Source organism: Aythya fuligula, chromosome Z (genome assembly GCF_009819795.1).
Source record: "Aythya fuligula isolate bAytFul2 chromosome Z, bAytFul2.pri, whole genome shotgun sequence".
Taxonomy (NCBI): domain Eukaryota; kingdom Metazoa; phylum Chordata; class Aves; order Anseriformes; family Anatidae; genus Aythya; species Aythya fuligula.
In genome coordinates this window covers 2,497,921-2,525,745 of record NC_045593.1, presented here as the reverse complement: position 1 = coordinate 2,525,745, position 27,825 = coordinate 2,497,921, and the positions used below count along the sequence as shown (strand labels likewise).

The 27,825-nt window shown below is 50.2% G+C and overlaps 1 protein-coding gene across 1 annotated transcript in view; it reads right to left on the bottom strand.

Moving 5' to 3' along the window:
* The window catches only part of ZBTB7C (zinc finger and BTB domain containing 7C), a 109,314-nt gene that overhangs the window by 71,518 nt on the left and 9,971 nt on the right, over window positions 1–27,825 (bottom strand). The window contains exon 2 of the mRNA XM_032205290.1: window positions 5,823–5,921. The gene's annotated coding sequence lies outside the window, so the exon portion shown is untranslated. The remainder of the gene's footprint in view (window positions 1–5,822; window positions 5,922–27,825) is intronic.

Genomic DNA, 27,825 nt, shown 5'->3' with positions numbered 1-27,825 from the left:
GGCCCTTTGCAGCACAGAGTGGCCTTCCCACTCCTTTAGGCTAAGCTGCCCGACCCTCTAAGAGATGCAGAGGAGCAGATCCGTAGCTAAACCCAAGGATTTCTCCAAAGTTTAAAGAGGGAAAGAATAACGCAGCTCCCCACCCCACAGCCCATCCTTAAGCTCCTCTATCCCGCCCCAACCAACTCCCATTTCCCCCGTGTTTTCCCAGGGACCACTTCTGACCCCTGGCGGGTCACAGATTTTGGATGCCCAGCCCTGTGTGCTCCTGCTGCTGGGAAGGCTGCCAGACAGACGCTGGGCAGCCAGAAACATCGGGACGAGGCAGGAATTGCAGCCAGCCCTTGTCCAACCGCCTCCTGTCCAAACACTCGCTAGAGATCTAACAGCACCAAAAAAAAAAAAAAAAAAAAAGGAAAGCGCGGGATAACCCCAGCATCCTGGCCAACATCTCCTCTCGCTGGGCTGCGAGAGCTATTGTCAGGCACATAATGACTGCTCCACCGGCTCCACTGCCAGCATTCAGCTCATTACTTTGCAAAGTGCTTTGAAACGCACTGAATACGCAAGGTGCTCTATCAGCCCAAATTCAGCTCTGTTTGATATTACAATGCAGCGTGTTTTACCGCACGCCTTTTGTCTGCCTCTTTTGATGGTACCCAGTTGTTCCCATAATTCAGTATTCCGGAGTCATTAGTTGGAATTAGTAAAGTCCTGCTGACGGACTTTCCTGAGGCTCTGTTCTCAGGCTACAAAGAGACGACTGGGAGTTGTCCTGCGTTCCCAAAGGCAGAGCTACCACGGGGGTGTCCTGGGGGGAGCAGACAGACAGAAATGCTGGACAGACAGACTGCAGTGTGGTCACAGGGGGTGTTCATGGCCAAAAGGGAACCTACAAATGCATTCATCTGGTTCCTTTTTACAGCACCAGCTGAAGGGCTTCACCCCAACTGCTTTTAGACAGCACATCCTACAGAGTTCATGTTTCTCTTCCAGGAATTCCCTGCCCTTGGTGTCAGGGCACCAGCACCCAAGTATTCATCTCCTTCTAGCTTCTGGCTGTCCTCCTGGGTCTCACTCGGACTCAGGGGGAAGCCCAGGAGAGAGAGAGACGGCGGCTGCATCTACAGTGCTGCACTAAAAGCCCTCGACAGACCTTCAGTCCTCAAGTTTCCCCGATTGGTTCTTGAAGCCACTTTTACTTTTGGCATCCGCAACATCCTGTGGCAACAAGTTCCACGCTTTAATTACACCTTTTATGAAAAAGTGTTTCCTGCTGTTTAAAGCCTCTGCCCAACCGTTTCATGGTTTTTCTCTAGCTCTTGTGTTTGCAGGACACAACAAACAATGGTTCCTCCTGCACCTCCACACCACGTAGGGTTTACATGCCCCACTTACAGACCTCCCTGTTCCTCTCTCCTCTGAAAAGACCCCATTCAGCTAAGAAAATGCACTGTGTCCTCTCTGAAACAGCCCCCCACCGAGCTCCATGTCCTGTACATCCACCCTGCAGCATCAAAACACCTTAAAACGCACCCTCAACTTTACACGAGGGAGCAGTCCTGCCAAAACCAAGGCGTGATGACCACGTGTTGATGATCTGGCTGTACAAACCAAGCCGGCTGTGCTGAGCTGTGATGCCCAGCACCCCTCCCTGCCTCTCCTCCCCACCCAGCATCACCAGCCCAGAATACAACCAGACTGCTCCCCAGAGCATAAATACCATTGAGGACATGCTGCATGCCTGCGCTGGGAGAACCAGCACTCTGGAGAGATCAGAGATGCTTTCTGCCTCACAGCCCCAAGGTCTTTGCCTTTCACTGGCGTGCTTCGCAGCACAGATACACTTAAAATTCAAGCTCACAGCAGCTCGCCTTTTATTTTAAGAGATTTATATCCCCCCCTAAATTAAAAAGTTTCTCTCTCTTGAGCCAGAAGAGCTGCGGAGAGCAGGTGACCTTGGCAAGCTCCTTCCCACCTGCCCATACACCTGGGCAATAGGCCTAATTGGCACAGGTGTTAATTAAAGGCAGCTCCTTGGAAACTAATGGTGCACTGCAGCTGAAGACCAGCAGCGGAGAGACACACAGCTTTATGTGCAGATGCACAGCTGAGAGCAAAGGTGGGTCCCGCTGCGCTGCACACCTCCAAAATACAATCCATCCTCCAGGACAGATAGAGGACACCATCGGCACTCGTGCGCAGGGAGCTCCAGCAGATGCATGAAGCCGTGCAGTTTTTGGGCTACTCACTGACACTGATGCCCGGCCCCCCGCAGCCAGCTCGGCTCCCAGCACTGTGGCACCCACTGCACCTGTGGGTGCTGGCCCCTTGCACCCACCCCGTCCATCCCACATGGGTGTAACGTGGGCATTTGGGCACCGAAACAGAAGTAGGAGCACACCAGCCTCCCAGAACAGCCTTCAGCAGGCTGTCGTTGCTCCTGCCCACGTATCGGCTGTCTTCCCTTCCCTAAGGATTTCCCTGAAAATTACTCCATGGATCATCCCGCCGAGTATTAGCACTAGCACTCCCCTTGCCACACAGCCAAACGCAGACAATTCACACCTCTCGCCTTGCGTTTTCTTAAGGAACTGCTGCTCAATAAAGCAGCCTGCCTGGATTCCAGCGTAATCTAAAAACAACTTTACGGCTTCTAATTTTAGCACTAATCTTCCTTTGCTATGGTTGTGTGATTTCTAATTATTTTATCCCCAAGCCTTGGTTTGACGGATAGTTGTATCTTTTCCAATGCCGAGTGACTTGTAAAGTGCTGTTAAAAAATATGCTGATCATTTCATGTTCATTTCCAGTTCCTACGCAAATAATATTCTCATATATGGCTTCACCGAGGAAATATTATTGTTATTAAAACAATAACAATAATAACAGCAATACAGTTCTATGCAGAGAGGTCTATTTTTCAGGATGAACCCAATCTGATCCTGCAAACACCTTATTTTCTCTTAAAAGTTGTTAAAGAGCATAAATCCGTTATCCAGATACGGATCTCTCAATAATTTAGTGCCTTTGGCTTGGCATCATTCCCAGAACGTTTCGCCTTTATCTGCCTTTATTTTCAGGTTATAACAAATTGAAGAACAACCAACTGCGCTGAGCCCATGTAGCAGTGGTGCTGGGGACACAGCTGCCTCGATGCTCCCTGCCAGCACCCTTGTGCCTGTGTGTTCAGGTGAATGAGGACTGGAGAAGCTGGAACAACGTTTTCTATTCCATTTTGACTCACCTAGCATTTAGTTATGGATTTTTTCCTCTTGCTGTGACTGCCTCATTAAAGACCCTGGAGGTGTATGAAACAGTGGGCAGCCAGGCCCTGGGGCTCTGGGGACGCTGTAGAAAATGCAAGCACTTTGATATTTGTGACACTTTTCCTTTCACAAGTAAATCTGAGCTGGTTTGGCTCGGCACATGTGGAGCTGCCAGGGAAGGGGACACAGAGCCGCTGCATTCAGAGGGCAGTGCTGGGTCCCTGCTCTGCAGTGCTGCCAAAAACACCCCTGCAACTGCCTCAGAAGCCAGGGCTGGGCAGCTGCAGATCATCAGCTCCCTTCATGCCTCTCCAAATCCTCCGATTTTACAGCAGCAAGCATCAGACCTCAGCTGAGGATGTGCTGAAGTGGCCTGAGATCAGACCCCAGGCAGCTGTTTTCTCTCCAGCTGTGCTCACCTGAAGCAACCTCACCCTGATGCTCCTCACCAGGGACCTGGATCCAGTCCCGCTCCAGAACCTGGTGCAGTCACATCAGGACAGAGGTTTGGCAGGGAGGAGATGCTGGACACACGTGGGGATGCCCACGGGACCGGCAACCCGCAGCCCCCCTGGGGGATGCAGACCAGGGGTGGTGGATGTTTGGCCGTTTATTTCCTTCCCGAGGATTTACATTGCACTCCTAATAAACCGGGCGATTGGAAAGCATCCATCTGACCTGTGACATTTTTGTTTTAGTTACTCTCAAAGCTTTGACAGCAGCAGTTTAAACACAGAGCATGTGAGCTGAGGCACTGAAAAAGCACCCCGTCCCCACAAATTCAGGGTGGATGGGAAAAAACACCGCACCGCAGCCCTGAGGGCGAACGCGTTTCTCCTTTCTCCTTCTTCTTTCTCCTCTCTTTCACTTCCTGAGCCTGTTTCAATGTGTGTCTTCCCCCTCCCCACTGGAAACTCGAGCTCAGCTCCCTACCGTCCACCACGATTGTCAAGAGAGAAGGATACGGGCTATTTTTTTCTTTATTCTCCGCACAATGCTGCACACAGAGCATTTGAAATGGAGATTGCCGAAACAGGAAACTGCCCAGTGAAAGTCCTCAGGCCCAGGTCCCGAAAATGTCACGGTACAGAGCTGTGTGGAGGGAGAATGGGGCTCTGTTCCAGCCAGCACTGTGCCTCCTCCCCCAGAAATAATAGCTGATCCTGAGAGCTGGGGGCTAACCTCCGCTGGAGTCCATGGGAAGCCAGCTCTTATTAACCACCTTTTTGTGGAGGAATCCTACAGATGGGGTTAAAAATTATAACCCTCTGCCGGCTGATACTTTTATCAGCATGCAGAATTAATAAGGGATATAAGCTCGCTCAGGAAGCCAGCCCTACAGGAAATCATTCATCCTCAGAGTTTCAGAGTAACATCCATAGCATCCTGCTGGCTTCACTCTTACTCAGTTCTCTGAAAACTCATCCACGAGAGCTGCGCTTTTCCAGCTCTCATCCTGAGCTTCAGTTCACCTCGCTGGGCTGGAAAGAGCCTTGGAGCAAACCCTGCCCATGCCCCCATGCAAGGCACCAGGCTGGCACCACTGAATCTCCACCAGGACGCAGGGCAGGGCACAGGTTGGCCCTCAGCTCTTTGGTGTCCATTTACCTACCTCGGAGCAAATATTTAAAAATCACACAGACATTTCGTGCACAACAGTGAGGCCAGACTCGGAGAAGAGCCTACAATTCCTGTGTACCCAGCGAAATATTTTCACAGCTTGTTTTTGTCTGCAGGTGCCAGAATTATTGTAAAACACAGGCTCATGCAGCTGTAGGTTTTGAGGCCTTGTAACTCTAATCTGAACATGCATCCTCTCCAACAAACATTGATATTTTCAGCCCTTGATTACTTCTGATGGGAGTGAAAACTTATTTTAATTGCTTTTACAGCTTTCTGCAAGTCAAGTCAAATCTTCCCAAGCAGAACAGCTGGTGACCACTGCCAGGATGGTGATCGAGAAATTCCCTTTCTGGAAGTAAAGGAGATTGTTTTGTGTTTTTGGGGAGGAGGTGATGCAGCCGTGATTTCTTTGGAACACTGGTTATTATTGTAGTGTCAAGTCACTGATCTACAGAGTGACAGTGTTCAGGGGAAAAAAAAAAAAAAATCAATTTAGCCAGGAAAGTCCTGGTTGGAGTCTGCATCTGGCTTCCAGCAACAGCTTCAGCTGTCCTCTGGGCAAATCAGCCTGCAGGAGGATATGTTAAGTTGAGGTTTGCAGCGGGCAAATGATCCCAATAGGATCAGAATAAATCCTGGTGCTTTTGTGCTGCCACATGAGTCTGTCAGTTCTCGTGTGGCACCACCGCCTTCATGCAGCCCTGGAAAAATGAAATGCTGGTGGGCTCAGGTCAGGAGGTCCAAATCAATTGAATGTGGAGGTAAGCGAGGCATTCATTTGTCACAGAGTACAGCAAGTTACAGGACCTGACCAGAGCAGGTTAATAGATGAATGGAACGGACAGCTAGGAATATCGTTGCAGATTGTCTGTATAACTCACAGGACATCAAATTTCACCCATAATCCATGCAGAGAATTAGAATAATTACCTAGGACCCGATCCTGAAAGGTGCTGAGTGCAGTCAAGTGGTCTCAGTTCCCATAGAGGTCAGTATCTCAGGGGCTGTCAGCAGGATCAGCCTTGGAGCCTGGACAAAACAAGAAAGGTTGGGCTTAGCACAGTCTTTCGTTAGAAAAAAAAAATAATAAAAAATGCTGTAGTGTAATTAAAAAACCCATCCCAGGGCCGATATTCCTGCACAGAGAGCCAACACAAGGATCACACAGCCCATGGTAGGTGCTCCCCAAACCCACAGGTGCCCTCTGCAGAGCAGGGACAGACGCTGGTGGCACATGGGAGAGGAACTACACTAGCAAGGATGTGTCCACAGAGCTTCGGTCCCCCTCCAGGAACGTCAAGGCCGTGTTTTTCAGGAGCACTGCTTGACACAAGCCCTCACACAGACACAGGCACGGCCGTCCTGGAGCAGACACACCTCCCTGGCAGAAGCGAAACTCCGCGGCTGCCTTGCCAAATCTACCGGCAGCGATAAACCTGGAGGCGTTTGCCGGGTTCCAGAGGGGAAACCAGCCGAGGAACACCTCTCCGAGCAGCTGTCGGAGGGCAGAGCGTGCCGGGGACAGGATGACAGCACTCTTGTCCGTACGGCCCTTTGTTTCCCGAGGTCCCCCGAGATGCTCGGCTGGGGGTGGCCAAGTCTTCCTTCTTCTTCCCCTATAAGGGGAACGGATGAGGGGACGAAAACAATGCTCTCTCCTCACTTGCCTAATGGAAGAACAAAAGCACAGTGATCCCTTCCAAAAATGTCTTTTGAGGAACAGACGACCAAGCCCTCAGTATTTCTGTTTATTTATTTCTGGACGAGCTCCAGCCTGGCAGTGTTGTTCTCTCCTTCCTCCAGGCTCTCGCAGGACTTGCTCAGAGCTGCACAGACAGCACGACATCGCTACACAGGTCTTGGACAGACCCCACACCTAATCCAGGAGTGATCCAGTGGCCGTGGAGGCTCCTGACAGCAGGCATGGACTTGGCTGTCTGTGCAGACAGAGCTGGTTGAAGGCCATAGGTGTCCTTTACACCATCTCCTACATTTCCCCAAATTCCCTCCAGCCAGGTGTGTTCAGCAGAAGGTCCCCATTCCCTGCCCACCAGGTTTCAGCCCGTCCACATCCCACCAGGGCGGGCACCAAACCCACCAAAGCCAAACCCAGCGCAAAACCAGGCTCAGACCTTTCATTGTTCAGCGGCGCTGGCTGCGACAAAGCAGAAGGGGATTTCTGTCATGATGACTGCTCATGGAAAGTCCCCGACTGGCCCACAACCATGGAAAAATGGAAAATATAACTTTAATACCAAGTTGGTGGCAGACTGTCTATTTTTCTCTCCTGTGACTAGTTACCATGGATAGATTTCTGAGGTCGACAGTGCAATTGTTCAAGGCACTGCTCCTATTAAATAGAAGATGAGCAAATCATCCCATTTGTACTGTGCTTTAATTTCCAGAAATTCTTTGTTCGTTTGTTTGCTTAAATTATTTCTCTAATTTAAAGAAACAATGCAGTCTTACAAAGCGATGGCCCAAATCTCTCGAGTAACCCTGCTGTGGTTCATTACTTCTGCACTAGTTAACAAGGACGGTAATTTCCCTAAGGTTTAATAGAAAATCTTCTTTCTATAATGCAGAGAGGCAGGACATTTTAACAAACTTACTACCGTGTTTCAGCAGTGCTGTAGGTGAGGGCAAGGCACGGGTCCTGCTCAGGGCTGCTGTATAGAAGGGGATACCCTAAACTGAGCTTTCTTTACCCAAAGTGGAGAGCTCAGACTGCATGTGCCACCCCTCCAGGTGGGGAAAGGAACCTGAGGGCCACACCACGTTGGTGGCAAATGCAAAAACCTGCTGAAAAATGCTCTCTGCTGAGCTCCACTTGGGATGAGGCTCCTGAAGCACCGCAGCCCTCATCCCAAAATGCAGACTGGGTTACTTAGTACTTATTTCACTGGGACGACATAAATGATGCTGGAGAGGCAGATGTGTCTGGGGTGGGTGTGCTGGGAGAGGCAGATGTTCAGACTCTTTTGCTAATAGTGCGGATTGCAAAGCAAACAGGACACCTGATGACTGCCTGCCCATAAACTGCCCTTCTCAACAGCTCTGCAAAGCTCGTTGCATGACGGAATCAGAGCATGCTACTAAAAAATATTAAGGTGATGGTGATGAATTGCACTGCCACATGGGTCTCAGAAAAAAAAAAAACAACATGGGAAGGAAGGTCATATGTGTGCGAGGGGACAGACCCTGCTCCTCACCCACCAGTGCAATCATGCCAGCAGCACGCAAGAGGTTAAACAAGCACAGACAAGAGCTGCGATAACACGGGCTGGAAAACAAGCAAACACATAAAACACCTAACAGCCCAGTAAAACCCTACAGATACGGGCAGGCGGGTGAATCGCATCCAGGAGCTGGCGATCCACTGTCACAGCTCCCTCTGTGGTGCAGGAGCATCGAGCCCCTGCATGGGGCGAGCTCTGGGGACACGAGAGTAGTGGCTCAGCACGCAGCCTCGCCTATCCTACATGCCCACACCAGGCGAGCTGGCAGCTCTGCCTCGACTTATAAGGGCATTTGCCCTCCTGCAGCCAGGCTGAGCAGCTTCCTCGATGTTATTTACACGATCGGATTTGTCAAGCAAGAGCTACACGTGTTTGCGCGCAGCCTGCTCTCTTATCCACGCCGTGCGCCTCGGCCGGCCGAACAAATCGCGTTGCATAAATAATAAATCGCGGCGTGGTTAATCACAAGCAGCCCCGAGATCCCCACAGCCTCCCTGCAGCGAGGAAGGAAACCGGGAACGGCCCCGGCCTCGGCAAGGCGAGTCCCAGAGCACACAGCGAGATCACAGGGGCTGTTTGCAGATCGCTTGCTGACCATGAATAATTCAGGCAGGAGCAGCTCGAAGCAGAAGACAGCAGATACGAGCTCAGCACACGCGTTTCAGCAGCTTTTATGCTATTAAGCAAGGCAAAGAAACCCCCAGCCCAAGGAAAAGTTGGTGGTGTTGCACGGCCAGGCTCATGACTCTACAGCAGGCCTCAGCATAGACGTTGTGACATACAGCTGGAGCTCTGCCAGACCCCCAGCTGATCAGAAGCATCCTGCTCCCTTTTCCAGGCTGTTTTGCAATTACTGGGGGAGGACAGTGCATTTTTGGAAACCTTCAGGACCCACCAACAGGCTGGGCCCGCTGCCTGATGACAAGAAGCAACAGGTCGTGTCATCCGGCAACCAAAACAGGGAGCATCCTCTGACTGATCACACCAGCTATCATCTTCCAGGCCTCCTCCCACTCCTGCGGACCTCTCGGGGAAAAAGAAACAGCACTAAAAAAGGAGAAATTAAAAACCCAGAGCTGCTTCTTCGCTTTTCCCAGGCGGGAAATAAAGCAGGTAGTGAGACAAGCAAAGAGAAAGCCTGACAGGCTGGTGGATGCTGGAAGGCTGCCATCGAGGGAAGTGAAAGCCGCAGCGGGAGGGCGCGGACAGAGAGGCCTCTTGATTCCTTGGGGCACGGGTAATTAGAGCTTGGAAAGTCTTCCCTCGCCTTCCTCCCCCACCGTTTCAGCTGTCAGAAAACACCCTGGGTTTGCTCTGCCGGGGGACGGCAGCGTGCGGCGGTGCCACACGTCCTGAACCGCTGCCACCGCCGGCCACAGCTCCGGCTCCTGGTGGCGTGAGCAGGGCTGAGAGCGGCTGCTGGGACCCGCAGAGCATGAGAAGCAGGGTGGGAGATGCTCCCTGGAGGCCCCAGAGCAATCTTTGGATTCGTCTGCCTCTGGAGGAGCTGGTGCTGCGGTGGGGATCAGCTCTGTGGACGGGGGTGGCAGGGAGGAGGGTGGAAAAGAGAAGAAAACAATAAAAAAAAAAAGGTTAAATGGAAAGAAGCCCTCCAGGGTCACTGGCAGCTGTGTGAAGAGCTAGCACCACTGCGGATTCCTCGTTTGTCCCTCACCTCTAGATGGGAACGTGACTTTTTGTGCAAACAGCAAGGGTGGGTTCCTGCAGCTGCACGGCTCCTGTAGGAATAGGCTAGCAGCCCACACCCAGCACGTTATCAGGAGCACTGGAAGCCAGTAAGCAAAAAAAAATAATAATAAATAAATAAAAATAAAACATACAAGTGGTAAAGGCAGATGGTGGAAATCATATACAGTTTTGGTGCAACCATGGGAAATCCAAATCCATCCCCCTGAGAGCTCATTGACGACAGGAAGACCTTTGCTGCCCAGTATCACGCCTTGCCACGTGGGAGTCCTTTGGGAATTCCTGCACCCAGACGTGAAATACCCCCCCTCATTTAATTCCTTGGCACCTGGAGGAATGAAATGGCAGACCTGGGTTTGGTCCTCAAAGGGCACGCTAAGCTCGTCATCAGCTCAGCTGGAATTAAAACGCTGTCTGTAGTGATAAAACACCTGGCTGTATTCCCCTGACATAAACCACACACTCACGTTGCCTTGTATTGCGTGAAATGTATCTGATTCAAAAATTACAGCGATAGTAAAAGGCATCCATCCGAGCTCTCAGCGCGAGGAGTCCCAGCAGACGAGGCTCTCAGGGTAAACTCTTCAGATGAGAACCACTCGGGCGTCCCAAGCTCGCTGGGATCTTTGATGTTACCAGCAAACAAGTCTACGCTCTCAAATCGTCCTTGAACGTTAAAAATATTGACTCCATCCACACTTTCTCCCATTCTTAAGCTACTTAAGCTTAATCTTCTGAATTAAAAACATCCTTCAGCATCGCTGCCTGTAGCATCTTTGATCTCGGAAGGTCAGGGTCTAGAAGTGACATCTCGGCACTGTCTGCTGCGGATGCTCCATTACCCACATTAGGAAAATCTCCCTTCGGTGCTTCACATGAGCTGCGTATCTCTGGCAGCAAACCTGTTCCTTGCCGAGAGCCAGGGAGGCATCTCCAGACCCAGGGCAGGCCGCACATCTCACATCTCCGTGCTACCCCCAAAATAATTACCTGGCCAGGCACCACATCTGATCTCCAGGGCTGCAGGTTCCCCACCCCTGCTTTTTCATTCCATGTAGAAAAAAAATAGCTAATTAATATGTCTGACAGATGTTCTTTGAAAGAGATATCACGTCTTCAAAACGCAGGAAGATGAAAGGAGTAATCGAGCAGATTAGACTGACCAGAAAAGCAAGGATTGTAGCATGGCAGTGGAGAGCACAGCTTTAAATCTTTCTCTGATATTTATGATGTTTTTATTTGCATATCAAACTGCTTGCCAATTAACTGTATAAAAATCTGTGATGAAATTATGCAGGGTAGCTCTCCCAAATTAAGAAACGCCAGGGCTGGGCTGAGTAATTGCCCTTAACTCCGTCCCTCCAGGTGTTCCCATTCTCGCTCACTCCTAACGATCATGTTCTGTTTCCCAATAACACAACCGAACAATGCGCGCCTTTTGCAATTGCACAGGCACGTATGCAACACTTCCACGTGCTGCAAGCTGCTCGGTGTGTGCTGGGGCTTCTCCTGCAGCCAGTTCGGGATCATTATTTTCCTGATCTCCTCCAGCTAGCTACACGCCTGCCGCCCCTTGTCTCAGACCGCAATCTCTTCAGCGCCGGCTTTGGCTCTGTTGTGGCTTTGTGCAGCACCCAGGAAAGTGGGACCCGTAGGTGACACAGGAATGCAAACAACAACAAAGACGCATGCTCTCATTTTACATATCAAGAGCAGTGTGGGGAACCAACAGCCTGGCACCGCAGCAGCACTGCCTGCCCGGAGCGTGCACAGGAACACGCCTGCGCACGCATATCAAACCAGACCACTGCACAAAGGTCTTTGTGGCACGCTGGATATCTACAAAGGGCAGGATGCAAAGCTGGAGCCTGCAGCGCTGTCTGCGCTGCCAGCTAGCAGCAGTCGGAGCCGGCAGTGCCTGAAAAGCGGGCACTGAGAGCCGCCGGCGGGCAGGCAGCGCTCTGCCTCGGCGAGAGCTGGTGCTGAGCCCCCTGCAAGCAAAGCTGCCATCTGCGGGGTCCCAGCCCACCCCAACGTCCAGGTACAGCAGCTCTGCCTCCTTTCAGTGTGTGGAACTGAAAAGGGGCCCCTTGAACCCAGGGTCACCAAATTAAGCTAGCAGAGGTTCAGGAAAGGCAAACAGCGACAGCTTTCCCTGCAGCAGACAGCGGGTCTGCAGAGCTCCTTGCTGAAGGACCTGTGGAAGACCGCTGGGGTTAATAAACAGGCACACCCCTACAGCATCAGGAAATCCCCACGGCTGGAAATAGGGCTTCTTACCATCCGTTACACCAAGGGAAATAGCCCCATACCACTGGTTTCTTGCCACTGTCCCCTTCAGCATGTGCAGAAAGGCTGCACCCAAGCCCTCATCTCCTGAGTCCCCTTCTGGCTTTTAATGACACCCCTGTCCTTCATCCTTGCTAGACACTGGTCCCGCCTGCCCCCCACCAGTTGCTCCTATGTCTGTGTATCCCAAAAAACACCTCCTTCCACTTGGAAGCCTTGCCCAGGGAGTGAAAGCTTTGGACATCGAGGAGAAGAGCCATAAATCCCAGATGTGCTTCCAGGAAAGCCCCAGACATAAACAAGCCACCCCTGGAGATGGTGGGGAGGAGAGGAAGGAATATGCACCCATTCCTTGGGAGCAGCTTCGTGGCCTAACAGAGGGAGAAGTCTGACTAATTTGAGCGATTAAGGCACATTTTCAGACATTTAATATTAACATGAGAACAAATCAAAGAGAGCTCAGCTGGCTGGGCTCCTGCCTTGAATACGTTACATACATAACAAAATAAAAAAAAAATAAAAAAAAAAAAAGAAGGGAAAAAAAAAAAAAAAGGGTTTTATCTTTTCAAGGGCCTATGAAAAGGTATAAATTCCTGTCTGGCTGCAGTGCTTGGCCTCGCTGCGCCCGTAATTGGAACCAGTGTGCTCAGCTTCGCGGGCGTCCCATTCACAAGCGCGACAAGGAAGCATTCAATTTTTTCAATAGGAAATTTCATCGCTGGAAAACAATCCACCTTCCTCGCCTCCGCAGAAGAGCCGGAGGCCGAGCTCTTTGCTCACCATGGTTTCAGCTCAGGGCCAGCCCCAGCTGGGGCTGCTGGAGGGCAGAGGCTCCTCGCGGTGTCCCCGCACAGTGCCTTGCCCCTGACGCTGCCAGCTCGCTGCTTTGCTCCTAAAAGCACTGGGATCTTCTCTCTTCACTTGGGAGAGCTCCGAGGCTCAGGTTGCAGCTTTTATTTCCATAACCATTCGGGCCAAACAAGCCCGTGGTTTGTCATGGCAGTTTTCCTGAGATTTTCAGCTCTCCACCCAACTCCCGGACCTGGAAAGCACCTGGGTGGATTCACAGGCCACGCTAACGGGCAAAGGTTTATTTTGCATGGGGATTTCCCCAGAGAGACATTAAGTGGGTTGTTACGAGCCTGGGACACCCTTGACCACACGGGACTGAGCAAAAATCACCTTACAGCTTTTTTACTAGTATTTTTTAACTTCTCATTTTTCATTCCTAAAGTTGGTGCCTTACCAGAGAGTTAAATAATGCTCCGGGCTTTGAGGACACAAAAATCCTTGAAAAACCCAGCAGGATTCAAGAAAGCAAAGCAAAAGGCAGCGTGGATAGGACAGACAAAATGCTGCACCGAGCAACGTAAAACCAATGCAAAGCACCTGGCACTGACCACTGCAGGAGCAAACTTCAGGACCACACGGCCTCACGGTCTGATCTACCTGTCCCGGGCTTCCATCTGCACAGTGTAATTTCTAAGTCAAAATTTACTTCTACTTTAAATCTTATTTGGAAAGTTATTTTCCTTCCTCTTAGTCACGTAGCTGAAAGCACCGACGAGCAGCTCCCACGGCAATGCCTCATTTCTTTGTGTCCCTCCAGAAAAGCTGTGTTCTGCAGCCTCTCTGCATTTCACCGTCGCGATCCGCTACTTAAGAGGTGATTTTCTGCAAAACACAACAGGCTCAGCGGGGAAAATTAACTTTTCTTTCTTTAGTCAAAGTCCAGTTCCTACACAAGAGGCCACATGCAGTACTGAGGGGCTGGGAGAGTTGGAGGCAGCACCCGGAGCAGAATCAGGAGAGCTCAGCACAGAGCCACCAATTTCTCAGTAGACACCGGGTGCAGGGGCGATGGGTGCTGGACATTTCAGGCAGCAGGGGCACTTGCCATTCCTTCACTCCAGTAGGAGATCACATTTTTCCCCCAAGAAACCAGGTACTGTTGCCCCAAGCCTTCCCAGAGTTAGAACAGGATGCCTCACACAGTCCTGAGTAGGATATAAAGACTGCAGCATCAAAGGATGGAAAACGTCCTCAAAAAGTCTTCCTGTTGGGGTCTGGCCCACAGCAGGCACCCCAACAGGGCTCTGGAGACGTTTGCTCAGTTCAGGACTGCCAGGGATGGATCCTCAGCCCCAGCAGGCTCCTGGTGGTTCACCAGCCTTTTCCTCAGAGGTACTTTACAGCCCCAAGGATCTGCTCGTAGGGGAAAGACCCATCCTCGGACCCTACTAACACCTCAACCTGCCAGAAGGTTCGGGCAATGCTTTCTCTCTGCTGGCTTTCATCCCGGCCACTGGGCTCAGACTCCAAGCCCTAATCCAGCCCTGCACACCAGAGTTTATCGCTCTCCCTAAAGCACCAGCCATCAGCTAAACCCCAACAAATTTTCGAGCAAAGGAAACACAAGCCGTCTATTTTTGCGAGCCAGGATCACCTTTGTTGTGCTGTCACGCTGAGCCGCCACCAAAGCTTTTCCTAGAACTCATTAATGGTGATGGTCAAAACACTATTCCACCTCCTCTCCTCCTGCCTCTTCAAGGGCAGGATGGGAGCACTTGAGCTGCTGCAGCACTGATTGTCCTATTGTTCTACAAAGTGCCTCCTCTACAGCAAATTGAATGCTGAGAGCTGCCGGAGAGAGCCCCTTACAATGGGACCAGTGCATGTTTCTGGGATTATTAGAGGGAAACAGAAAGAAACCTCTTCAAGAGTCTTCGTGGCACTTAACATGACAGCTCAAAATAATGGACAGGACAAAAACAGAGCGAAGATGATTTAAATTATGCAACTCCAGGAAAGTGGTGTTCACTTAGGCTCCGAAAGGAGAATTGCCATTTCTTAGAAATGCTAACACTCACACCCCCCTGTTAGGTGCTCTACAGCACATTTGTTCAATGTGCCAGCCAAGGAACGCCACATCCCTTCCATTAGGGGATGGAAAAGGTGCAAATGAGGAGCAGGGGCTGCAGCTCATCAATCCTCAAACCAAAACATCCCTGAGTTTGGCTCCGCTGCCAGAAGTGGAGTTGCCCCATCAGTGGTGTTAGTGGTGGGTCCCTTGTACCTGCTGCAGGCTCCTCAGCTACTGCACAGTGTCTGCATGGACCTCGTTGGCTGACCGTGCTTGAAGCCTTCAGCAGAGGCTGCAGGAACTGCAGACAACAGCCAAGAGCGTGCCGGTGTCCCCTGCCCTGCTCCCAGGTGCTGGGACCCCCCTGCTCTGCCTCCCCTCCTCATCCTCTCCATGCCTTGCTGTCTCCTCCTGGTGCTGGTTCTCTACTTCATGCATGAGCCTGCAGGAAGGCACTGGCCACTTTTGTATTTTTTTCAATTTTTATCAATTTTTTCCCATTTTTCCCATTTTTATCCTCCATCTGGGAACTGCGCATGGGCACCCGGAGTGGAGGGAGAAGTGTGCTGGGAGCAAAACAGGACAGAACCTGGGTGTGGGCACTGCCACCACCTGCCTGCTCCCGAGAGCCCCGTGGTCTCACACAAAGCCACTTCCCAGGAGCTTTCAGCTAAATAAAGCCTCGCTCATCAGCCTGGGCTACTTATAGGTGTCCACCATCGGTGGTGGTGCACCCAGTGTGGCTGTTCACACACACCAGGGCTGTCACTCCGGTTTTTCTCGCATGACACAAAAGAAACTAGGAACTGGGAGCACGGCAGGGAATCGCCCCAGAGCCCTGAGTGATTGCTGCTGCTTTATTTCACCTCCCAGAAGTGCAGTTTCAATCTGTCCCCTCCTCCTTGAGAAAGCAGCAATGCCCCAGCCCTCCTCAGCCTGGCCAGGAAGGCAGGAGCGGGGTGGGGAGACACGCACGTAACACGGGGTCAATTAGCGAGCTGTCTGTTTCCAATAGATTTGCTTACGCTGCGGCGGCAATCTGTCTTTCCAGGCCGTGCTTTGGTTTCATGACCTGAAGCAAGATGCAAAGCAGCTCCCAGGCGTCTGAGGGTGCAGCCCAGCCACGGACACAGCCTGCCTAAAATGGTTCCCTGAGCACCCAGCTCTCTGCCAGCACCTCCAAAACCATGGGTGCTCCACACCTCCCTTGCACCCATGTGCACGGAAGGGGAAGACCACTGAACTCATCACGGATATATTTAATAAAAGTGGAGTGATGCCTGGATCTATCAGCACTGTTTTCTCCCCAGGCAGCAGCAGAGCTGTCCTCATGCCCTCTGCACAGCCCAGAAAAACAGCCTGGAGAAGGCCCAGCAGAGTAGCACAGGCCTTTTTTGGGGGGTGAAATGCTGCAGAAACCCCAGCTAGACACTAACAGGTAGTGCAGAGGGTGCTCGTGCGAGGGGAGAAAGCCGCCTGCAGGGTTTTCTGCTTCAGCACCCATCCCATGCACGCACACACGTGGAGGTCTTGGCAGCCCCCAGCAGCAGGAATCAGCAATAGGATGCGGATGGAGAGAGCCCGGCTGGGTTGTGGGGTGGCACAGGGGCAGGTGTCCCCCTGTGATGCTCAAACTCACCAGAAAAGGGCTGTCCACACTCATTTGTGCACAGCAGCTTGCCAAGTGTCAATGCCATGAGCCTGCCCTGCCTCCGTAAGTGTGAGAGGGGAAGGAATACGTGCAGGGATATTTGAGCATTTATCATCTTCCCAAAGCAGCAGCACTGTTTATTATTGCTGGCAAAAAGTTTGTAAGGTATCACATGCTGAATGTGCCCATAGCACTATAGGTGGGGAAATTCCTACATGTAATCAAATCTAATCCACCTCTCCATGTATATACAGTACCGCATTCCTCACCATATTTTCAGAGGGGTATTTGAGAGCTGATGCTCATAAAGCTAATAGAATCATAGAATATTAATTTTTCTCCCTGTGATTCATAACATTATTTAAATTCATAATAATAATATCTACAATAAATGAAAATTAATAATATTAAAAGGTGATACCTTTTAAATTAGATTGTTTAATTCCTTAATATCAAATAAAAATTAACATTATAAAATAATAAAAAGGTGATGTCTTTTAATCAGTTTAACCTGCCCCTCACTGGAAAGAACAGAAGAAAATAAAGAAAAGCAAAAAAAAAAAAATGGAAAAGAGAAAAAAAAGAATGAGGAAAGAGGAAAAAAAAAAAGAAGAAAAGAAAAAGATGAAATAAAAACAAAACAAAAAAAAAGGAATAAGAAAAAGTAAAAGAAAAAAAGAAAAAAAAAGAAAAATGAAAAAAGGAAAAAAATGAGAAAGAAAAAGAGGAAAAAGAGAAAAAGAAAAAAGAGGAAAAAAAGGGGGGGGAGAAGAGAAAGAAGAGAAAAGGGAACTAATAGTTTCTATATATTTAAGGAACATCAAGTCATTTTTTAAAAAGTCCTAGTCCTTCCTAATAAGATGCCTAACAGTGTGTGAATTATACAGCCATAAAACTTCTACTTACATCTGACATTTGCTGGTAGGAATAAATCAGATCTCGGAAAAGAGGAGACGCTTGGATTTCAATGGGTATTATCATAACTTTAAATGTATTAGTGGTGATCTGAAAGCAGGACATTGTTATACAGACAGACACACTGTGTTCATAACCAATGGTAATTTGTAGAACGCATAATTTGCTACTACCAAAATAGCACAGCATGTGGTTTTTTTGCCCTTTTTAGTATATAGTCTTGTAGTTTCTTTTGGCTTGTTGAAAGAAATCTACTCTGCACAAACTGAGCAAAAGCTCAGACCTTCGGCAGCTTACACAAAACAGGTGGACGTGCACCAGGGGAAATGCAGGCTTTTTGAAAAAGCCAATAAAATAAATAGATGATTATAGAAAACGAAGATGAAACCAACTTCTCTTTCAAAGGCAGAAAGTTGGAGACTAAACTCAGACTGACTAAACGCTGATTGAAAACACACCCTGCCACCCCCTCTCCGAGTTTTACCAACGCACCGAGTTCTCACTCGAAAAATTAGTAGGAAAAGAGTCACCCACCACACCTTCATCCCCGAGCTGGCAAAGATCAGACGCTCCTGGTGTGCTCGCTGCTGGCACACGAGAAGGGGTCTCCCGAGCAGCAGGTGAAGGCAGCAAGCCCTGCTCTGATGCCCTCCACCGTGGTCCCTGCCATCACCTCCCTGCCAGCCAGGAGCGCACGGTACTCACAGGAGAGGTGAGATCTGGAGCTCCTTGGGTCCCAGCCCTTCCACGTGCCGTGGGGAGAACGAGACGTGAGTCGGGGATCTCTGCTGCATGCTCAAAGGCTGCTCTGTGAGACCTTTGGTTATGTCATGGTGGAGACTCACCAAAAAAAAAAAAAAAAAAGTAGGAAAAAAAAAAAAAGACAAAACCCACTAGAGAAAATAAATGCCTGTATCCCTAACAAAGCGGCAGGGTGGAGCCAGCACACCCTTATATTTAGCTGCAGGCAAATCCTTAAAGTTGTAGCACATTTATTTCCAATGAATCACGTCAAAGCTACAAGATCAAAACCCCAAACTCTTGCCGTTTGCCCAGTTCTGTCTTTCACTGGGAACACAGGGATTGTTGTTATCACCAGTTTATTTTTATTCTCTGAGCCCAGAAGGTTTGGGATGGATCAGAGATGCCAACAAGCTCAGCTAAGGCTACCTCGAGTCAAAGTAAAGGCAGTTTCCCACAACCCCGAGCTATTAATTTGAAGGATCCGGATAGTTTGTAAAGTGGAAAAAAGTAGTTATCACACTTAAATTTAGAAAACGCCTGAGGGCTGAGTGCCGCTGCGAATTCCTCCCATCTCTACCTGCCCTGACAGCGCAACCTGGGCGGCTGCAAGGTCAGAGCCCATCTGCACAGGGCATGATCTTTTGGGATTTCCAGCCCAAAAAGAAGCGGGGAGGGAGGACAAGGCAGCAGGATGGGCTCTGAGCACTGCAGCCCCCAGAGGCCGCACAGTGTCCTGGTGACCAGGCCGTGCTGCCCCCTGCCCGGCCCTGCTGCCCTCCCCAGCTTCCACACCAAGAGCTGGAGGTCACAGCACATTGTGTCAATGTACAGGGACAGCAGGAGGCTTGGACAGCCCCTACATGTCAGGAAATCTGCATCTGCACTTTGCCACTTGCATGGTTGCATCCAGGCCTGAGGCCGGGCTTGTGCCAGCAGCGCTGGGGTAGCTTGGGGAAAGGGAAGGAAGCCCAGCAGCAAGGGGTAGGGGGTGACAGAGGGGACCCAGATGTCCCAGGGCTCCCCAGAGGAACCTGGGGAACCTCAGCACCCAGGCTGAACACCCAAAATCCCTGCCACAAGGATCTACATGGTCCATCCGTCAACCACTGCTGGCTCAAAAGCCACCACTCGCACCTCACTTTAGACAAACTAGGAAAGCATCAACCAAGCCCATGCTCTCCTGTGAAAGCCAGTCTCTCGATCTAGCCAAAGGAGCTGCTTTTTCATTGATGCTTCAGTGAATATTGACCCCAAAGCCTATATTTTTCCATGCACCTTAAGAAAACACTGAAAATATTTCTTCTTCCTCTTCCCCTGCTACTGGCTGCCACCTTGCCAAAACAAGAGCAAAGGCACAGCACATCAGATAGCCATGCGGGACCTGATGAGAAGTTGGTAATCAACTACCAATGCATGGGGCAGAACAGCTCTTCTTGCTGCACAGGCCAGCCGTGGAGGGACACCATGAGAAAAAAAACGTACTGTTGTCAATGTACAGGCATCTGGAGACATCCCAGCAGCAGATCTTCTGACTGAAAGAGATATTTTGTTTGTTTGTTTTGAACTGTTGCTTGCCAGTACAGGACATCACTTTGGGCATTTGTCCTAGCATACAATTTGCATGCCAGATGCTCTTTCGTATTGCTAATTGTTGAAACAAAGTGGATACTGAATGAGGTCCTTTGAGGTTGGCAGGGGCTTCAAATACGGCCAGTGTTGAGCTAATTCTGCTCCAGTGAATGCAATAGCAAATTCGCATTGGCGAAATGCTATACGCTGTTTTTTTTTTTTTTTTTTTTTTTTTTTAATAACACAAAGATGAAAGCACTAGAACAATGGTGAATGCCCTCAAAAACCCCGTCCTCCGCTAAGGTCAGCCCCCTTGCCAGCCTCTGGCTTGCAGAACGACAAGGTCCAGGATGGCACTGAATACCAGAGACAGGCAAGCAGCCTCGCTGGGTAAAGAGGTATTTTTATTCAGGGCTCATAGTGGCACATGCTGGCCAAACCATCCTTCTCCAGCTCAATGGATGCTATATTCTCCAGCAGGAGAAATAGGAGGAGCCGTGCAGCAAGAGATCAGTGGAAAGTGTGAAAAGCTGAGCAGGAAAATGGACTTAGCTGCAAGAGACAAAAGCATGACCGGTAGGGTCTCCTAAGGAATTCCCTTCTGGGTGTACACTGAATTCAGTATCTGTCCTTAATCTCAAATTCCCACTTGGCAAGATGATTACAAGGAAGATAACCCCACAGGGGTTATCTTCACATACCACGCGTCCCAGAGCACAGCCTTAGGAGGCATTTGCCAGGCTACAGGAAAGTGGGGACCACAAGGGACCACCTGCAGGACTGAGTCCAGCTGCAGGAAACCCTGTGAGAAGTGGGCTATCCCCCTGGGACCACAGCACGTCAACTCAGATGACAAGACACACGTTCAGAAAGAGACCATCGAGCCCCGACTCTTCTTTTTTTACAGCAGCTGGCGTGACCTAGGCAGAAGAAGTGCACAGAAAGGTGTGAGCACACAGAGATGCCTCTTTCCTGATCTATGTGTGAGATGTTCCCAGGCTGGATCTGAACCCGAGAGCTAGCAGCCCTCTCTGGGCCTTGAGCCTATCTAATTGCTTCTTGAACCTTTCTGCACCTTTGGTCTCCAAAATACTGTGTGCCAATGAGCTCCCCCAATTTAATTACTCACTGTGTGAAAAACTATTTCCTTTTGTTTGCTTTAAAAGTGCTGCCAAATAATTTCATTTCACAGCCATTCATTTCTGTGTTATGAAAGAGACAATGAATAACCGTTCCCTGCTCCCCTTCTCCACGCCATTCACGGTTTGATATTTCTGTCTTAATAAAGCCTCCTCAGACAAGTTTTTTCCAGCCCTAAGTGGCCTCATCCGTTTAAACTGTTTTCCTCCCTAAATCCTTCGGCTCTCCCTGCCTCCATCACTCCTGAGTCTGGGTGCACACTGCTCAAGAGGCGGCTGCACCAGAAAGTGTCTGGCAACGTGTCTGATATTCTCCCTTTCCTCCTCAATCTTCATCCTGACAACTCCTAATGTTCAATTTGCCTATCCAACAGCGACTGAGCTTTGAGCTGACATCTCAAAGAAGCATCCACAGTGACTCAGAGATCTCTTTCTTACGCAGCACGGGTCCATCGAGAGCCTGTCGCTGTGCATGAGTAGCTGGGGATTACCTCCTCGAGTGCATTGCTTTGCTTTAATCAACATACTTGAGTTTTGTTTGCTGTTCCATCACTCAGTCATGCAGTATCACTGGGTCTTTCCACACCTCTCTGTAGTTCTAAGTGCCTGAAATAACTCAGTAAAGCCAGGACACATTGCTGCCATCTCCCCGTTCCCCTGTTTCCAGATCATTTATGAATTTGTTGAACAGCTCAGGCACTAGCAAGCATACCTGCAGGATGCCCCTGGTAGCCACAGTGGAAAATGAGCATTTCTTTCTTTCCTCTGTTTTCTGTCTTTTACACTACTATTAATCCACAAGAAAATCTTGTCCTACGACAGCTTAACTTCTTCAGGAGCCTTTGGCAAGGGACGCTGCCAAAGTCTGGGGGAAATTCAAGGACACGATATTGACTGGGTCATTTTTCTCTCCATTCCTGTCTCCTTTGAAGAACTTGAATAGATAATGAAGAATGACTTCACTCTGTAAAACTCAGGTTGACTCTTCCTCCGTATATCATATTTATTCATCTGTCCATGAATTCACCTCCTGAGATTCAACAAAGATGACCGGTACAGAAGTGAAAATAACGGGCTGCAGATCCCACCACCAGTCCTGCTTAAAAATCAGTACTGCCTTTGCCTCTTTGTCCTCCTGCTCCCTTGCCTATTTATGTAGCAAAGTGGTAGCTGGAAAATTTGAATCTGAATTTTCTTAAAGCTCTTGGGTGAATTCAGTTTGGTTCTTGTAATCTGTTGCTCTTCGTTATACTGGTTTGTTCTAGAATCTCTTCCACTAAAACACCTCTTTAAAACACTTTGTTTGAGTTGCTCTCCATAAAAAGGGCTCTGGAGGGGGACTCCTTCCAAGCTATTACCAAACGAAGTGATGCAAATTATCTGCAAAAGCCTCATACTTATTCAGCACTCCCTTTCTAGCTGCCATCTACAGACTTCCTAGTGGGCTTCTTGCTTTTTGTGCTTTGGAAATATTTTATGGGTGATTTCCACATCTTTAGCAAATTGTCCCTCAAATTTTTTGGCATTATTATGGTTCTACATTTAGGTTGCTGTTTTTTATATTTTCAGATGTTTTTATCGTTTTCCTCAACAGGATGGCAATTCCATTTCTGAAGGATACCATTTACTGCTAATTATTTCCTTTGATTTACTGTTTAATTATACTTGGTTTTGGGGGAAAGTAAATGAGATTTTAGAGGCAGAAGATATTTTTTGGAGTTTTAAACAGTGAATCATTAAACGGCCTCTGCTTCACCTGCATTTTACCCTTTTGGCTGCTTCTTTTAACTCTGTTACAAGAAACTTCCCTCATGTTAAAAATGCCTTACAGATGCTGGGCGTTATGATAGCAGTTTTTTTGGGGGGGCTGCTGCTCTATGAATTCTGAATGTGGTTGCCTGATGGCCAAAGCCACTGAACGCAAGCTGAATACAGAAGCAAAGCCACCACAATCCAGCCCTAGGAAATCCTAGCTTAATATCTCCACCTGGCTCCAGTTAGCAGCTAAGAGCTGGAACGGTTCAGAGTGTTCAGCTGGGCTGCATGGCTACTGCTCTGCCAGGAGCATCAGCACAGGCCAGATGAAAGATTTAATACGGCTCTTTCTGGATATTTCAGTAATAACAAAGATGAAAGTTTCAGTAAATAAACACGGGCAGGGAAAAACTGCCCAGAGTTCCCCTGCAACAAAGAAGTCTGAAAGCTTGGGGATCCAAAGCATGCTAAGGAGAGGGGACCCACCTCTCATTCACCTAAAGCCAGCTGTGGAAATCTCAGCAAGGGTCTCTGCTCCCTCTGCCTTCTGCCCACACAGCCTTGGCTGTACGTGTTCACGTCGCCATCTCCTCAAACCTCACCCTGTGCCTTAAATGTGACGGTACCCAAACACTCGAAGCTAAGCTGGAGCCAGAACGTTTAATTCCCCCGGGGCTGCATCTGCACTCTCCGTGGACAAGGGGATCCTAACACAGGCCCAGACGGGGACGGCGTCTTCCCCGACTTGGATCCGGATCACACATCGTCCGACAGGAGCGGTCCGAATGCAAAGACAGCCCCGGGCAGTCCGTGTGCTCCTCTGGCATTGTGAGCACTTCTCCTTCGGAGCCTCGGCTTCCTGGGAGGGGAGCCCCCAGGACTCATTGTTTCCTTCAAGCAGAAATGCAAAAAAAAAAAACAAAAAAAAAACCCTCGATCCAAATGTCCCTGAGCTTTGGGGCTCTGGACATCTGGCTCTGAATGTCGCAGCTTACACCCATGATCTCTACGCAGCAGATGGCTGCAGTGAAAAAATAGCCATCCCTCTCCAAGTCCAAGCCACAGTAAAGCCAGAGCACCGCTGCATCTGCAGCGGCTCCCGAAATAGAGCAGGCTCTGGGTTTGGGCATGTGGGTGGGAGAAAAAGACAGGGAGGGAGAAACAGCAACCGGGGGCATGGGAGGCAGCAAGGGGACAGCGCTGCAGGCAGCAGGGAGTTGAGAGGAGGGGTGGCAGGGTGAGGGAAATGGAAGCACGGAGCTTTTTGTGGGCTGGGGCAGGGCAATTCAGGAGATGGGGACACACAGGGCAGGGGACAGGCACCCTGACACCACCCCTGGCGGAGCAGCAGCCCCTCCGCAGCACCTGCACCTCCCCAGGCCAAAAGGGGAAAAAAAGCCAAAGGGGGCCACAGCCAGGTTTCCCCACGAAGGCGTGCAAGGGCACTGCTCCCCCCTTCCCGACCCTGCAGCTCCCTGGGCAGGGGACAGGTTTTGCCAAAATGAGTGTGTGTGTGTGTGTGTGTGCACGCACGCACGTGCGGGCGGCTGCTCCCCGAACGAGGACACCGCGGTCTTAAATCGCAATGCTTGGCATGGCACAGGGCAGGGCGATGGCTCCAGCTTCCTCCAGCCCCCTTGATATTTCTGTTACAGCCGTCCGGATTCATTTTTTGCTGACTGCGCTGGCTTGCCCTCCCTCTGCCCTCTGTAGAATTTCATTAATGCTGCTGCGCCGGTTGGGGGACAAAACAGTCTTTTATTTTTATTTTATTCCTCCCCTTTCTCCGCCTGGCCTCAGAACGCTTTAAAGGGTCCCCTGTTCTTTACACGTAACTTCCCACAGCGCTGTCAAGGGTGACACTGCTCTCTGGAGCTGAGCCCTGCTCCTGGCAAGCTGGGCCACCAACCAGCATGGTTTGGCCACCTGAAAGCTGGGACTTACAGCCTGGGACTGGAAGATTGCTCAGCCCTCGCTGCACCCAAACCATGAGGACAGCGCCTGCCACAACGGGACAAACCTATTTCTGGGGAGGCAGAGCCTCTGAAGGCAGCTGTGTGGGACACTTCGCCCCAGGGTTTGGTCTCAGCTCTGTGCTACCCAAAATGAGCCTCGAACCCCGCAGCAGACACACGCACCAGGAGCTTTGCAAACAGGTCCTGGAAAGAATAACGTGCCCGGCTTTTATTTACCTGGGTGGGAGTTACGCTCTTTGCACCACCATCCTTTCAGAAATTCCAGCTTTACTGCTACAATGAAAAGGAAATATTTTTCTATGCAGGGGTTATGGGATGTTGCTGCGGCGGCATGCGTGGGAGTGCAGTTAGATGTTATCTAGCGGCCCAAATCTGCAAAGATGCACATAAATCACTCTACTCCCCTGAAAACACCAACAACAGTCATAAAATGACCCTGGTGCCAAGACCAGACCCTTCCAGGCAGCAGCAACGCGTGCTTTAGGTGTAAAAGGGAAGAAAGGAAAAGAGATGATGCATAAAATTTTTATTCCATCTCACGGCCAGTTTGCTGCTGCATCAAGTATGTCTTTCTGTGTCAATATAACACTTACTCTACTAAATAAAGTCCTCGCTTGTGGCGCAGTCGGTGTCGCACCGATGGTGGCTCGGGAATTTCCCACACCTTCCCTCCCACCTTGACGAAGGAGCCAGGACCTGAGCAGTCACACCAAAAATCCCTGCCTGTTTCTGACCCCTTCTGTTTTTTTTTTTTTCAATTTTTGGTCTCCCTCCCAGCTCCTGCCCCCTTCCCAGACAGGAGAGGAGGCAGCGCACCCGCCACGCATCGGCTGCTGCCTGGATGCGGGTGAGCGATCCCAAGCACCAAGGGGAGGCCAGCAGCAGAGGCCAGGGGTTAAACGAGAGGCAGGCAGAGGCAAAATGCGAGGGCTGTGTTACCATGCAACCGGCCGGCGGGCACGGAGGAGGATGCAGAAGGCAGGCAACTCCCTTTAGGAGGCTTTGCTGTGTGCCCGGCTGGACGCCCACCCTCCAGTCCCTCCGGCTTGGCCCCGCGGCGAGCCCTAAAGATTGAAGTCTGCCTCTGCAGCCTGCAGGGAGATGTGGCTGTCCCCGGGTTATTTAGCTTGGTGTTGCCTGAGGAGAGGCTGCAAGGCCATTTCACAGAGCAGGTCGCACAGCCCAGACCGGCACGGGGACACGTGGATGCCCCTTGCACCCGCTGCGGGCACACGCGGCCCTGACCAGTGCGCAGCAGCAGCGCTGTGAGCACGTAGCACCTCCTGAAATCCCCCAATATAAAGCAAATGGGCAAAAAAAACACAAATCCTGCTCTGGTACTGGCAGCCCTTCAGGAGCACAAAAGCTCCTGAGCTTTATTTTCATGGTCTTGCTGCTTGTGCAGAGCCACGCTGGCCTGTCTGCTCCCTCAGACGCTGTGAGCGCACCCGTGGCACCTTATGCACCTCACCTCCCGTCGCTGCTCCGTGTGCTGCTTATGCAGCAACAATTACACTTTGCTCAACTTTCCCATTAACCCAAACAGCCCTTAGTCATGTCTAATGAACTAACAAGTCATATTTTTTTTTTTTTTTATCTGATTCGAGACTCATGTCTGCCTGGATCAGACACATGCAAAAGGTTCAATCCCTCAGTGCCTCGCAGTGAAACATCAGTCTGGCTGCTTTTTGTCCCTGCTCTGCGGAATCTGAATGACTACAGGAGATGCCAGACAGCTCTGAATTAGGTCCAGGATTTATCCTGGAACTGTCTGGCTACACAGACACTGCAGGCACCCCTAGGACTAATTTGCTCAAAGCATCCACCCATGGAAAGAGCCTCTGCAGTCGGGTGGCAGCCAGGGACAGGCTTTCAGAGCGCTGAACACCTGCAGCTCGCAAGCCCCACGTGGTGAAGGCAGCTGAACTGGGAGCAGTGGTGCTCACACGGGCTATTTTTCAGAGGATCTCTGGCTCCTGGAGAGATTCTCTGCTGTCCCATTATGTTCACGGGCTGGTCGATGGTTCTCCCAAGTGCTGGGGCACATCTGCAGGTGCCTAATAACACTGCAGGTGTTTCCTCACTGAAGTCATTATTAGGGTCTGCCTACCAAAACATTTACTTTCAAGAAGCATAGGAGCTTCAAATCCTGGCTATCCTGACATCAGGTCTGACCCTCGGCCACCACATCAATCATGGGGAGAGCTACGTGGACAGAGGAACAGACAAGTCCCAGATTTGTTTCCTTGGAAGCCAAGCTAAAAAACAGTATAGCTCCAGTGCAAACGTGGAAAAGCACGATACAAACATGATACAAACAGGCTCTGGAGGACTCTGCTTCCAATTCATTCCCATTGCCAGTCCAGTGATGGAAAAAATCCACAGGAAAAGGTGAGACTTGATAATCAAGGGGAAGTGGCAGAGCTGAGAAACTCCCCAAAGCGTTTGGTAAAAGGCAGGAGAGGGCATGGAGAGACAGAAGAGTGCCATGGGCTCAGGGAGATGCTGCCACACTTGGATCCAAAGACAATTCTGCGGCTGCAGTGCTGAGGGATGCACTTTGAGCTTGGCTGTGTAAAGAAGCAAGGTTTATCGTGCACATGCAGGTCTGTGCATCTACATCTTTCAGTCCATCACCTGCGCAGGTCATTGTTTCTGCTTTGGATTCAAGGGGAGGGATGGCAATAGGAAGTTATGAAGCTCATCGGCTCCTCACGAAAACAGGCAGACTTACCCAAAAAGAGCCACTAAGTGACACCTTTGGGCTTTGAGCCCTACGCCAGCAATGCTGCTGTACAGCCCTGAGCAGCAGGTGCTGGAGGTGCCTCAGACACCAACAGGCAGCACAGAGAGCAGAATCCAGCCCCTCATTACAGAGCTGTGGGTCCATCGGGAACAGCAGGCTATAAAACAGAGTGATACAAAGAGAGATGACCAAAACAAATGCACTAGCACTTGGTGCACCACATAGCCTGGCCAAACCCAGCATCTAGAGAAAACAGCCCAAATTCCACCCCTTTCCTCTGCCTGACGCCCGTTTTGCCCCCCTCTGCTCCTCTCTCTGTCTCTCCCAGCAGTCTGCAGGG